Below are 13,630 nucleotides of genomic sequence, written 5' to 3' on the forward strand. Positions count from 1 at the left end.
AGTTAACTGAATATATGCTGTATCACATGATTTTACATGTAGGAGAGATATACTGTAAAGGAGTAGTTATTTTTCACATAATTAAAGTTGAACTTGTGTAATCTTTCTTATTACCAGCATTAATGTTCTTATCTATATCAATCTGTAATAAAATTCAGGGATTCTGAAATAAAAAAGCAACCCTACAGTTCTGCCCACAAATTAACTCTGCCAATTCAGTCTCAACACAACTTGTTATGTAGTTTATAATGAAATCAAGGGAAAAAAGCAATATCCTGTACAATGGCTAAAATGATTTTCACATAGCTCAACTTGAATTTCCAGTCTATTCTTCTATTTCATGAATAGTTAGCTCTAAATTTCCAAACCCTTCTCAGTTCTGGTCTTTGTATATATGCTTTAGGGCAATCTGGTATGCATAAAATAAATCGTTATAAATATAGCAGCATTTATAATGTTATGTCTTTATAGTAGAAGGTAGTTCCTTCCTATAAAACAATTCAATCAGCTCTTAAGCTTCCTGAATACAGTTGTGTATTCAGGATATGTATACTATTCAGCCAAAAACATAATGTGGAATCAGAGTAAATTGGTATGTGAGTTCTGTAAGAAAGGACCATTAACCAGTATTGGACCTGATGGCAGGATACTTCCACACTACTGTGGTCTTTTAATTCTAAGTCTAGCAAGTACTAATAATGAAGGTATGGAGCTAGTCTAGATATAACAAGGAACATGTCAGAAAACAATTTGTCATAAAACGTTGTTTCGCCAAGTGCAAAACTTTTCACAGGAATGCTGATCACTTCACAGAGCCCTTACCACAGAGAGTTTTGACTCCATTGAATGCAGACAGTGAGAAACTTCAGAAATATTTTGTTTCCCCAAATTGGATTAAACACAAATGGCAGATAAAAAATTCCTGCAATTGCTCTTTTCATCACTGTTATTGAACATATGACAGTGAAAGAAGCAGTCCTATTTCTCCCTACTCTCCTATTGGAACAATTTACATGGAAAGGCTCCTGATCATCATGTTAACCTAAAAACCCAGTTATTTTCTAAGGTATTTTGGAAGCAGCAAGATCTTTTCAAGCCATTTAGGAAGGCTCTTTAGGAAAACTGCACTAGTTTTATGTTCTGTGTGTTCTATAAAAAGCTGAGTACTAATTGAAAAAAACAAAAAAAGAAACATTTCCCCAAAGGTCTAGGTTAAGTAAACTATAAGTTTGAACAGCAAAGAATGAGCCAAAAATTCCTACTACCAGTTTTAGCCACAGGACATTTTTCTCTGTGAGCATTGCAAGAGTTTATTTTTGTGAGATCTTGTAATGTTCTAACATGTTTGGAAGTAGATCACTTAAGATATTTGCATTCTACAAATCCATTATATAAATGTATATGTGTACCAACAACCTCAGAGCGCATTTTGCTGGTCTGGTGCCTGATTCTGTACCTCTGGAGAGAGAATTACTGTCACTGCTGCATCACTGAAAAGAGTGGGTGCAGGATTAACCTCTTAGCAACAACACACTCGAAAAACCTGTTCACAGGCAGCATATGATTTTTAGTCTTGTCACCAAACTGCCAAAATATATTTTCCCTGGAAGACAGTCAAAACCATTTTTGCTTTGTGGAATCTGATTTCCATGACAGATATCAGTCCTAGCTGTTTATAGTTATATGTATATTTTGTGCTAAGTGTATTATCTGACATTTTTCATTCAAAAATAAACCATTTTTGTTAAAGTTTAGAAAATCTTTCTGTAAAAAAAATAGAGATCAAGTGGAAAATGTTGATGTGTGAAAGAAAGCTAGGGTAAATTACAGTCTTATTATGGAATATCTAATACAAAACCAACAGCCTTAAATTGACAAATAAAGAAAATGACAAATATACTTATTTTTAGTAGTAAAAAACCCCAACATCTTGGTACACCTTTGAAAACATCAGGGAAGCTTCAGGTAAAAGACTGTATCAAAGGTTACTCAGAGACAACTCACAATTAAAGAAAAAATTGTTTGCAGAAGTTCAAAATTCATTAAGCCTTCTTTATGCAATAAGTAAATCTTCTACAATATAATTTGCATTTATTACATGTGGCAGATACATTGCAGTTATATCTATTTTAATATCTGTTAGCTTTGGTACACAGTATTAGTCTCTGTCTTCAGAGAATTTCCCTCCCTCCCTCCTGCAAAATTTGATTCTGTCACTTTTGAAACACTAGAACAAAATAGCTCCTTTTTAAAGATAATTTTTGATGAAAAATAATATGTCTTTGTTTAAAACCACAAACTAAGCATATAATTCGTTATGGTTTCTGTTCTTTGTGACTGAATACCTCATTGGCTTTCCATATATTGGTTTCTACTGCTGGGATGCACTGCTGATCCAAAACATATATGAAGAAGATGAGAGAGCCTTCAGTTCCTCAGTTTACTCAGAAAATAATGATAAGTTTGGCTCAGATTACTAGGGAAATATTGTTGCAATATTTAGCTGTCACCTTGTTTTAAAATTAAGTGTAATTTGAAGAGAAAACCTTGGGGGTGTGTGTCAAACTCATGCTCGCTCTTTTCTGGCATTTTTGAAGTCTTGAGAAAAATGTTCCGGACATGAGTCTTCCACTTAAGGTAAAGAACCATTGTTTTCAAGAAGAAATGTTTATAAACATGCATATTTCAGGGTCCATTAATTTCTGATATTATTATATGGGATACCATATGCTGTAGCTTCATAACTTCAATGTTGTTACAAGAGGGATATATTATTCCATAAGAACAGAGACCAAAGAGTTTTGCCATATTCTATCACACGTGGAATTTCTGTTGCTGTGTTTTGTTAATATATATTCATTTTACTAATTGTACACAGTAACATCTTTACAGTAAAAGTATTAAAAAAAAAAAAAACCCAATCATTTTAAAAACCCACCATTTTTACACCTCTCAAGAAAAGATATCACATTTTACAGACACAGATGACTGATTTTTTAAAGAAATGGCAGTATTTATTTATTACTTCTATCAGTGGTTAATAAATAAGATAAAGGTTTTTAGGTTTGTGGTTTTAATTTCTTTTAAAATCATGTATTATTACATTGGACGTAATAAATCAAATGGTTTGCTATCTCATCCACTATCCAAGCGGTTCTATTGATCGGTGATGAATGAGTCCCCAAATTGCCTACTGTGTGCTCTATTCATGCACACTGGAATGCTTGTTTTAGCTACGCTTATTGTGAGACTGAAAAAAAAAAAAAGACAGCAAAGCTGCAGGTGTGGGAAAACTAAGAAGCTTTGCCAAGGAAGGTCAGAACCTTGGATATGCTGAACAGCTCTAAAATACTCTTAGAGATTGACTTAAGGTGTGAGACATCTGCATTTCATTTTCTTACTGTATCTTAACTCAGACAATTGTGAATCAAAAACTAGAGGTCTTTTTAAAGTTGGATCACATACTGAAGAACAAAAGGAAATCTTAAAGTTGGCTCAGGCAACAATGGTAAACATATGGAAAGGGGATATTCTTTCCTTTCTCTCCTTTCATTGTACATATGCTACTTAACAATGTATTTATAAAAATAAGAAGTCCATTTCCTCATGGCTGGTTTTCTACTTAGTTCTTTCACACTCTTCCAAAGGCTTTTAGCTCATCACAGCTCATGGCATTGTAACCTTGGTGCAGCACTGAATACTCCTTGTGCTCAGAGATGACACATCAGGTTCTATAAATGACGCAGAGCTGAGCAATGCTTAACTCACATTTGCTTAAGTGTGTGCAATAGCAGAAAAATGGCAGAGAAGCTGATTTTGAAGCATGGCTTCAAGAGAGCTAAAATATGTCTCACTTTGCACTAAAGATAAATTCCATTTCAACTTATTAAAAGGACAGCATTTAGAAAATAAAACAGATTAAACAATATTGTCCCTTTATTTTTCTGTGGTCAGCAAAAATGGGCTTCTCCTTTGTGCTCACAGCCAGGAAGAAAAACAGTTGTTTCCTTCGATACATATACAGGCAGAAAAAAGCAAAACAAAACAAAACAAAACAGGTAGTGTGCTGCCTTTTTTCTAGGATGTTTTTCTTACAGTTGTTGCAAAAGACAGGTATTCAGAGCCAAATGCTCTAACATGAATTTTAGAATCTTACTGTGGGAATCCTTGTTTAAAAATGTTCAACCTAAAATAAAAATTCAAACCAAAAATATAGATTAGCCATCTTTATTTCCAAAAGGGCTGATTTTAACAAAAAGCAGTGATGGCTCATCACTTCTGGAAACCTGGTTATTAATAGATTCTTAATACAGATTTTAGGAACTAGATCCTAACTCTCACCAGTCTTTTGCTTTCCAATGTTATTTGTCCCTTTAGAATCTTAAGCAACTAGACTTAAACTTGCATTTGATTTAAGGTAGAATTTCTACACATTATTCCTCTCACTCTAGTGTATTTTGGATATGGAAATGATCCATGCACTTTTGCATAGCACGTGGCTGTAGAGAGAATGAGAAAATGATAGGGAGAGCTTGAAACACCTGAAAGGAAAGATACAGAAATATAACTATGAAAAAATTATTTTAAAGAAAACTTATTAAAATCACTTAGAAGTTTAGAATAACAATGGCAATAATGAAGCATGGAGGAACTAAAATCAGGTCGTGGTCAAAGTTTTGGATTAATTGTCAGATTTTTCAGACTGTTGTCCATTTGTTTAAATATTTTCTCATGGAGCTAACCATCCCAATCACTCATCCAGTACAATACGCATATACATTTGTTATAAAATAAGCTTAATTAACAGTAAATTCCCTTGCAGCATTCAGTAGTCCAATATTTTCTGGCAAAAACTACAGGAAAAAAATTGAAAAATTTAGGAAAAGAGATTCTGGTTTTCATTTAGGTGGCATTTGCATTTCTAAAAACTTCAAAATGCTACAGTGTTTACAGACTACATTTGGTGATCCACATGTAACAAATCAGTTTTCACATCACACATACAGTAACAAAAAATAATTCTAATATCACACATCATGTTTAGTGAACTACAGAACGGAAGTCAGAAACCCCTGAGTTTTACATCTGCCACTGCAGTTCTAGCTTTTACATTTTAACATGTCACCCACTGTCCTTGACAGCTTCAGGAGAGATTTGACTCCTCTGCCTGCCCTCCACCTTTGCTACGTAAAATGACAAATGCAGACAAATAATCAGTATTTGTTCATGGAGCCACAGTTACAAACAATGAAAATCACTTAAAAAGACAGTCATGATACAGTATTTCCTACTGTATTTCAGAATCCAGGTAACACATGTAAGTCCCAGCTCAGGGACAGTGTTGCCTGACTTTCAAAGTCCAAACTTTGATTTCTCCAAGCCTAGATTACCAGCAAAGTCTCCACGCACTTCCTACAGCAACCAAAATATGTTCACAGTCAACCTACTGACCCTCTGATGACTACTAGTCCTAAAAGCAGGACTGACGACATGGAATCTTTTACAAGGTTGGCCAGTATTATGATCCTTGCTTTACACAACTTGCTTTGAGTCACTAGTTTGCCAAGGTGAAATAGTCCTTGTAAATATCTAAGATTCTTAAAAACATAGGTCTGACTTTCTACAGATCAGGTATTTTGGATGACTGCTTTCTGAAGGAGACATTGAATCAGAACCAGCTAAAATTCTTATATTTTTATGTTATTGAAAAAGTAATTCCACTATGTAACCTTTAACAGTTAAGTTTAACCATGCACAGATGCAGCTGCTACTAAAACAAGGAGCAGAATTCATTCCAGATAGTCATTATGCTAGATCTTTGAAGGCTATGGAGGAAATGAGCGTAGAGCTTCTAATAAAGCGTTTACAAGCCAATTATGAATTTTGTGCTTTTCTAGACTGGAAAGGCTGGCTACTATACTAAGACATTCAAAACAGCTAAACAGTATTATGTGTACATAAAAATAACATGAAATTGCAGCTTTCACCACAGTATTGTGCACTAGTATTTTATATTTAACATGGTAAAGTTGTACATGAAAAGGCATATTCTGCTGCGTTTACCAGGAAGGAATGGTTTTGCCACTCAGGGATGCATTATTTATTTATTGATCAGGAGAAGAGATACCTGAAACTGTGACTTTCTCAAATTATCCATCTTTGTTACCACTGAGTGAGCACCAGACAAATGATACTGCCCTCTCCGAAATCAGCATGTAGGGTAATTTATTGATAATTCTAAGAGATCTGTGGAAATGATCTTAAATTAACATCTTTGCTCAATGCTCAGAGCACTCTGCAGAGGATTAACTGAAACCTGAAGCAGTGAGTGCCGGTCACAATGTCACGTACATCCTGCATACTCATTTCTGTCCCAGACTGCTGAAACACAGAATATTAAAGGCAACCAAAAAAGTAATTACCAAAATTATTTTAGATTTCCATAGCCTTTGTCTCCAGTCAGAACCAGTGAACCTCTGAGCAAGTAACAGCAACACCAGTAAGCAGCTTTGCCTACAATACCAATGAATTTGCTTTACAGTTTGAGATATCCACATTTTGATTCATCTTCACACCATTTCACCTTTTATGAAGGCAATGGAACAAAAGGTCCTAACCCGAGACACAGTTTTTGTCACTTTGCCAGCCTGCTAAAGAAACTTGTTCTGTGTTAATTAATCTTATATCTAGAGTCAGAAGGAAGAAATGGTTATAAGGAGTTCTTTTCTTCCATATTACGTTCTTCAAGTATGCTTAAACAAGACACAATAGATTGCACATTTCAATTACTAAAAAATGCACAAGGATGGAGTCACACGCTTTATAACCTTCAAAACCCCATAAACAACACATAAGTATTAAACAATTTCCTTGGCCTTAATACCCTTTATTGCCTTGATTCTTTCTCCTCTATTTTTTAAAGCCAAAATAAAAATGTTTTGTTGTGTTGATCTTATTTTCATTGTAATTTACTTTCAAGCTGATTTTGAAAGCAGTTTTAAAGTTCTAACTTTAGTGAAAAGGCGGCTACCACACAATAAAATCCTTGGGAAGAAATGTGATTTATGCAGATGAGTTTGTTAACAAAATTTACACATAAATGAGAACATTTTTTTCCATTCCAGTTGCTATTACAAAGAAACACTGGGAAGTAAATTATCTGTAGAAGAGTACAAGATAAAAAATGTATTAAAAGCTGTAAGAACGAAATTGAAATGTCAAACATAGTTACTTATAAAAAACAGGTGATAGGCTCCTCGTAAGCTACCTATTAAAAAGAGTAATCAAAGTGAACTAAAATTACTTTAGTCCTCCCACCAAACTTGTGTCTCAAATTCTCCACAGGTTTATTGCCTGTTTGCAGAGTTTCATTCACTTCTAGGCAGTGCGGGCTTTTTGAAAGTTAAGGTTATATATGATAAGACTCTTTATTATCCACACACATAAAATTTGAATTCTGCTACAGGTTTTTGCAAAATCCAAATAAATGCTTCTCAGCACTAAGATTTTATGCACGCCATAACCATGATGTCCTGTAGCCTGTAGAAGAGGGAGATGTGGTGCAAACTTGAGTTTTAAAGCCACAGAAGGCAGGGAAGCCAAAACTGGGAGACAAGATCGTTGTGACCAAGGCCGCTCCTGGCTGCAGGACACTTTTTCTTCAGGACCCCCCCTTCCCACACCCCCAGCTTATTTCCAACCCCCAGTCCCACCACCCGTGGTCGCTTTCTGGTGGGGTGGTGACGCCTCCCGCCTGGGACCTGCAGCCCCAGCACAATGGGGCTGGGAGCGTAAAGCATAGCGCTGTGACCGAAGTCTCCTCACCGGCAGGCCTTTTCAAGCCGATGGGAAGTAGGGCCACTTGAGCTGGACATGGCTGGCTTGTCAGTTCCTGACAACAAACTGTGTTTGGTACGCGGTGCATTCATGGGCAGTGTCATGCTTTTGTCCGGAGCCGTGCCGTCTTTCCCGGGGTCGGCTTCTGGCTTTTGCGGCTGGGCAACTGTGTTGGGAAATCCACCCAAGCAGAAAGGGCCCCCCTGGCTGGTGATTTCTCACATTTAATTACTTGATTTCCCTTTCCTGCAGTCAGGAAGAAAATGGAATTACATCACGTGCCATGTAACCTTGGAAAAGGACCAATTGTTTCTAATAGAGCCGCTGGTGACAGGCACAATACATGCGCCCCTTGTTTCACATCGGATATTAGATGCTCCAAACAAGACTGAGTGCTCCTGCTCGGAGGATCCTCAATAGGGAACAAAGAGGACCAGGCTTCTCCTGTGTCGCTCCCAGCACCCCACGGAAAGGAAATCTTCATTTAGGCACACTTCACCCTTTTTCATTCTTTCCAAGCATCTTCTGAGACTCAGCAAATGGTTCTGAGAGTACCTGTTTGCTACATGGAATTTGTGAGCTGTTATTTTAATCTGTCCATCAATAATTAGTTAAATGCATACCTCTACCACTTCAATTAACTGCAGACATGCCTGGTTGTAAATTTACAGTCACTAAGAAGTATGCGTTGGGCCTGTGATACTTGGCTCTGGGACTGTGCAGTAATGACAGTTTATTAAATTAGTTACGTTTCCCACAGGCAGATTATGTTACGGATCTTGTGCAGATGCTCCAGTACTGTTAATATTTAAAAAACCCCAACCAATCAAACAAACAAAAAACCCACAAAAATTACCATATTTGATCAGACCAGGGATCCATCTCACTCAGTACTGAGTCTGTAATGGCGTATGGAGGATGGCGAGGGAGAAGTAGGGATACACAGAGTAATACCTCTCCAGAATACAGCATACATGTCAAAAAATGCGTAGTAGTACTTCCCTAGAATACCCTCTCCACTTGCAGTGATTTGTGGCTTAATGATTTTGTGAACAAGAGTATTTAATAGCCTTGGATGGACTTCTTTCCTATCGATCTTGGCATTACTGGCACGCTCAGGCCTTGTTGCACAAAATGTGTAAAAACACTTTCCCCACACGTCTCCCAGTCTCAGGGAAGATGCATGTCTGAGGATCACCTGGCTACACCTTTCCTCCCAGCACATGTTCATTCTCATCAATGTCAAAATTGAAGTTCAGTGCCTGTGCTTCTACATGGGTTTTCAAGGTCTGATAAGAGGTTATTTCTTCCAGATGCTAAAAAATGAATACGTAGTACTAAACCAAGGCTTTCCTCAGTAGTTTTAAACTAATCCACCTATGGGAAAAATGTAGGCAGAACCTATTTCTGTTAACTGCTGGAGAAGGAGGTCACTATTTTGAGCACCTGTGTTAAAACATTTCTCCTCCTATCAATACCAAGCTCTCTGTGTGAATTGCATGAGACGAGAGTTGCTCTTTCATGCCATATGTGGACAGGAGGCCATAGACTCACCCTACATCAAAAAGCAGGACCAGAATGCAATCACAATCAACAGCAGGGTATGGAGGAACACTTGTGGCAAGCAGACTTCAGACAGGGAGCATGATCAGGATAAGATATCAGGAAGAGCAGATGGTATCAGCTGATGATACACCTGAAATAAATATTACTGGACCATCATCACTTCCTAGATGATCTTGTAGATGAATTTATCAGAGAACTTCTTATTATGGCTAATGACATTGATGCATAGAAGTTGTGCTATCCCAGTTATTTATTCCAAACAACAACAGGCCTATAGGACTGCCCGTGTCTAAGGTAGATATGCTGTGTCCCTGTACCAAGAGAGGCAGAAGTCTCTAAGCTTTCACTAGGAACTTTTGGATTCAATATTAATGAACAACGCAGTATGAGTCCATATGGCTGGTGAGGCCTGAGCTGGAATTCATACGGTATCAGTCAGTGTACTGCAGGAGTCAGATCTTATATATATTTTAAAATAGAGTTTGTTTTAATGGTATATTAAGCCATTGATGTCAATAATGAAAGAGAAGGGACAGATGTGCCTGAGCAGATCAGCTAAGCTTTTTAAATGTTTTTAAATTATTTGTTCTGTTGTAGACCTACATTACCTAACAAAAGAAAAATAGATTTGACTGGTTTACATTCTAATTACTTCTCTTATCTCTTCTTTACCACCTAAAAAGTACTAAAGTTAGTCAAAAGTAGGAGTTTCTCCTTCATACATGTCCTTTGCTATGTTTTTTAATGTTTTCATTCTCAACTGGAAAGAAACAAGTAATCTTGACATTTCCAAACCAGTGGATGCTTTCATCACAACAATAAAATATCCAATTTACAAATAATATTTCAAATTTTCAAAATAATAATTCTCTAGAAGAATAGAAAACAGTAGAAAAATCCCATTAGGAGAGGTTTTACAGGAATTTATGACAAAGTAAGCTTAACACAAAAAGTACATTTGCTAAAAATCATCTGTTTTGCCTGAAAAAAAAAACAAAACAAGAAATTTATTTTCTGGTCAGCTTGTCAGTCAGGAAAAGAAATCCCAACATATGAAACATACAGGGTTGAACAAAGAAGATAGAAATCACTGCACTTCAGGTTGGACCTCCAGTCTGGGCTACTTACAATGCAGGTTTTTTTAGATCCATCCACCAAAACCATACAAAAACCTCATCAGAGTGATTGATTAATAGAGCTGGATGACTGCACTGTTAATACACAGACACTCTTGGCAGCTGAAGCAAAGCTGGACTGTAGGTATCTATGTTACAAAACTGCACCACAGCCATGCTCTATTTAAAACTCTGACACAGATAACGAACCTGGATGAATATAATGTACAAGTTGTTAAGTCTAGATCACGTGTTTAACAGTATTAGCAGGCAACAGCTTCTCCTGGTGCAAGTGAACGTTCAGTGGAGCATGTAGTGGCTTGATAACCCATAGTTTTTAAGCAGTTTAGGAGATGGCACATCACCATATCTTAAAGAAGGGGAAGTCTGTTAAGTACAGTGGTCAAATCCTGTAAAAAGGAATAATGACTGCCCAGCAAAAGTGATGTAACCACATTAACTGCCTAGGGGAAAGGCTGAAGGTGGGTAACTCCTGCACAGTGTGGCAGAGCAAAGACTGAAGATCATGTTTTCCCAGAAGGGAGATGATGGGTGCTGGATGAGCTGGAGAGTTTCTTGATGTAAGAACTCTTTAAAAGTTGCCATAGCTGCTCTCTCTACAAGCCTGTGCAACTCTAAGATACAACTAAGATACAATTCTATTTATCGTGTGGATGGGCTGTCCGTATCAACTCATAATCAGTTTACTGGTATCTCCTGAAAATTCGTGATTTTGACAACTCCTTCAGCTCAAACATTCCCAAACTACCTTCCAGTCATCCTATCAGACACAAGGCGAAGTTCATTCCTTAATTACATATACTCTGTTAATTTAAATTGATTTTTGCGACTGTTGTCCGTAATGTGTTGAAATACCATAAATATCCAAAAGTTGTTCTTAAAGAATCCAGTGTTGAGATTGTCACATACCTGGCAGCATCACCTGAGCCTCAGAAATATAAAAATAGTTGGCTTTACATATGAAAATCTCCCACTATGACCTTAAACACCCCTGAATTATTTTAACATCCATATTGCTAAGTCATGGTTTAGACAACTTTCTCTGGCCCCCTTAAGTAAGCATTATTTTTTGCAGTAATGAATGACTTCAAAACAATGTCAAAGGACACAGTATTTTCCTGGCATTTACTGTAAAGGTGAAATTTATATGTTTGAAATGCCACAAGCAAACACAGATACTGGGCTCAACATGTAATGAAGCCCACACAACCCAAACTAACAAAGGTAGCATCGACTTGGTGCTTGAGCTAGACAGAAACTCAAACTATGTTTCCTGGCTACTTGCCTTAGGCAACACTGCTTTCCCATGATCACAGAAGAACTCTGACTGTATTTTGATTCAGTATTCACATGTAAAGAACATTTGTTAATTGCCCATTTTAACACACAGTGAAATGTGTGAGCTCAACACAACTGAAGACTTAAAGCCAGTTTGATGCGTATCAAGTGGGTGCATTGAAAAGGCAACTTCAAAATTGAGGGATTGTTTTAAGTGGTTTAAACCTATCCTCTAAGCCAATTTTGTTGCTAAAAAGCTGCAGAGGTTTAAAATAAAAATAACACATTCTTAGCCTGTTTGCATTTCCTATTCAAAGAGCTTGTTCATCTTTAATCTTAACTCTTTATCTCCAGAACCTTGAATGGACGAAAAGGACAGACACTATACCAGAATCCTTTGCTCTATCAACAGATACATGGGAATTAGAAAATAACCCTCTGCTCATTTGCCAATAGCCTTTGCAAGTCACCTAATTAGATGATTAAGTCATTAAAGGGATATGCGCATCTGAAAAGCCTCTAGTCAGCCTCTGAAATCAGAGGAGATAAAGACAAGACTCTTATTTCTTTTTTCTCTTACACTGAAAAGGTAATTAATCCATTTAACTCTGCCTAGCAGTGCTTTTCTATAGTAAAAAGGAGAGACTGAAGCAGGATAGCTTTTCAGAAACACTCTTTGAAACACCAGAATGACAAATGCCTCTTTCTTTTGCATGCCACATGAAGAGGTTAGGCTTAGCCCCCAGTGGTCAAAATTATTTAGACAAGAGATCAGCAGCAGTGTGTGTAATGCTGACTTTGGTATTTAGGATGTTACTACCTGATAATTTGACTTTTTTGTAGCTCAGTACAAAGTCCCTCTCTAGAGCAGCATCTAAGGCTGGCAAATAAAATTCTGGAGAGAAAATTACTTAGCATAATTCGCATCCTCCTATACAGGCTTCACAGAATCAGTCTTGGGTACATGTCACCTGCAGGACAGGGGATGACTTCCAAACAGTAAGAATGTGATTTCCAGGCCTCTACAGTAAAACTGGAAGTAGTGTGTTGGAAATGACAGACATAAACATGTGTGCTGCCCTAGCAACTACAGCAAGACACACATTTTAAGCTGCCAAATACAATGCAGATAAACCAGTGCTGCCACGCTCAGAATTGGTAAGATCTCCGTCTGTGTAAGGTTTGAGGTTTAATTTCTGTTAATATATTTTCATATTTGCCATATAACACAACTATAAGAAATGAAAGCAAAATGGCACTGCTAGGTCAGCAGCAAGAAACAGAACTCAAAAAAACCCTTAAACCATGATGCTGTTGTAGGGTCTCATCAGATTAGAGAGCGCAACCAGTGTTGCAATAGCTCAGCCTTGTCACTTCAACAGCATGAAAGGATCTGAACACAGGTGATAGTGGGCAAAGATCTTACGCTCTGCTTTGCAATTCACCTCTCTAGAATTAAAATTGATGAATGAGGTAAAAAAAGAAAGAGTATTCCTATGAGCTTAAAACAAGACACTTTTTCTCTCTACTTCACTACTCTAGCATTTTTCCTGGGTCTGGCTACAGAAATCCCAGCAACATTATACAGCAAAAGGCAACATCAAACATGGAAAGCATATTATAACTAACTGCCATTATCATCCTAAAATCTGACATCTCTATGTCAAAACAATTTCTAGTTTTAAGCCACATTTGTAGTAAAATCTTATGTTCTCACACAGTTTTGCACTTACAGTGCTGCAAGTTAAATTAGAACATTGTATGATTTCCACAATAATTTTCTGAGAGAGTTCAGCATTGATCTTTTCCTGTTA

The sequence above is a fragment of the Pelecanus crispus genome, chromosome 2 (genome assembly GCF_030463565.1).
Source record: "Pelecanus crispus isolate bPelCri1 chromosome 2, bPelCri1.pri, whole genome shotgun sequence".
NCBI classification, from domain to species: Eukaryota; Metazoa; Chordata; class Aves; order Pelecaniformes; family Pelecanidae; genus Pelecanus; species Pelecanus crispus.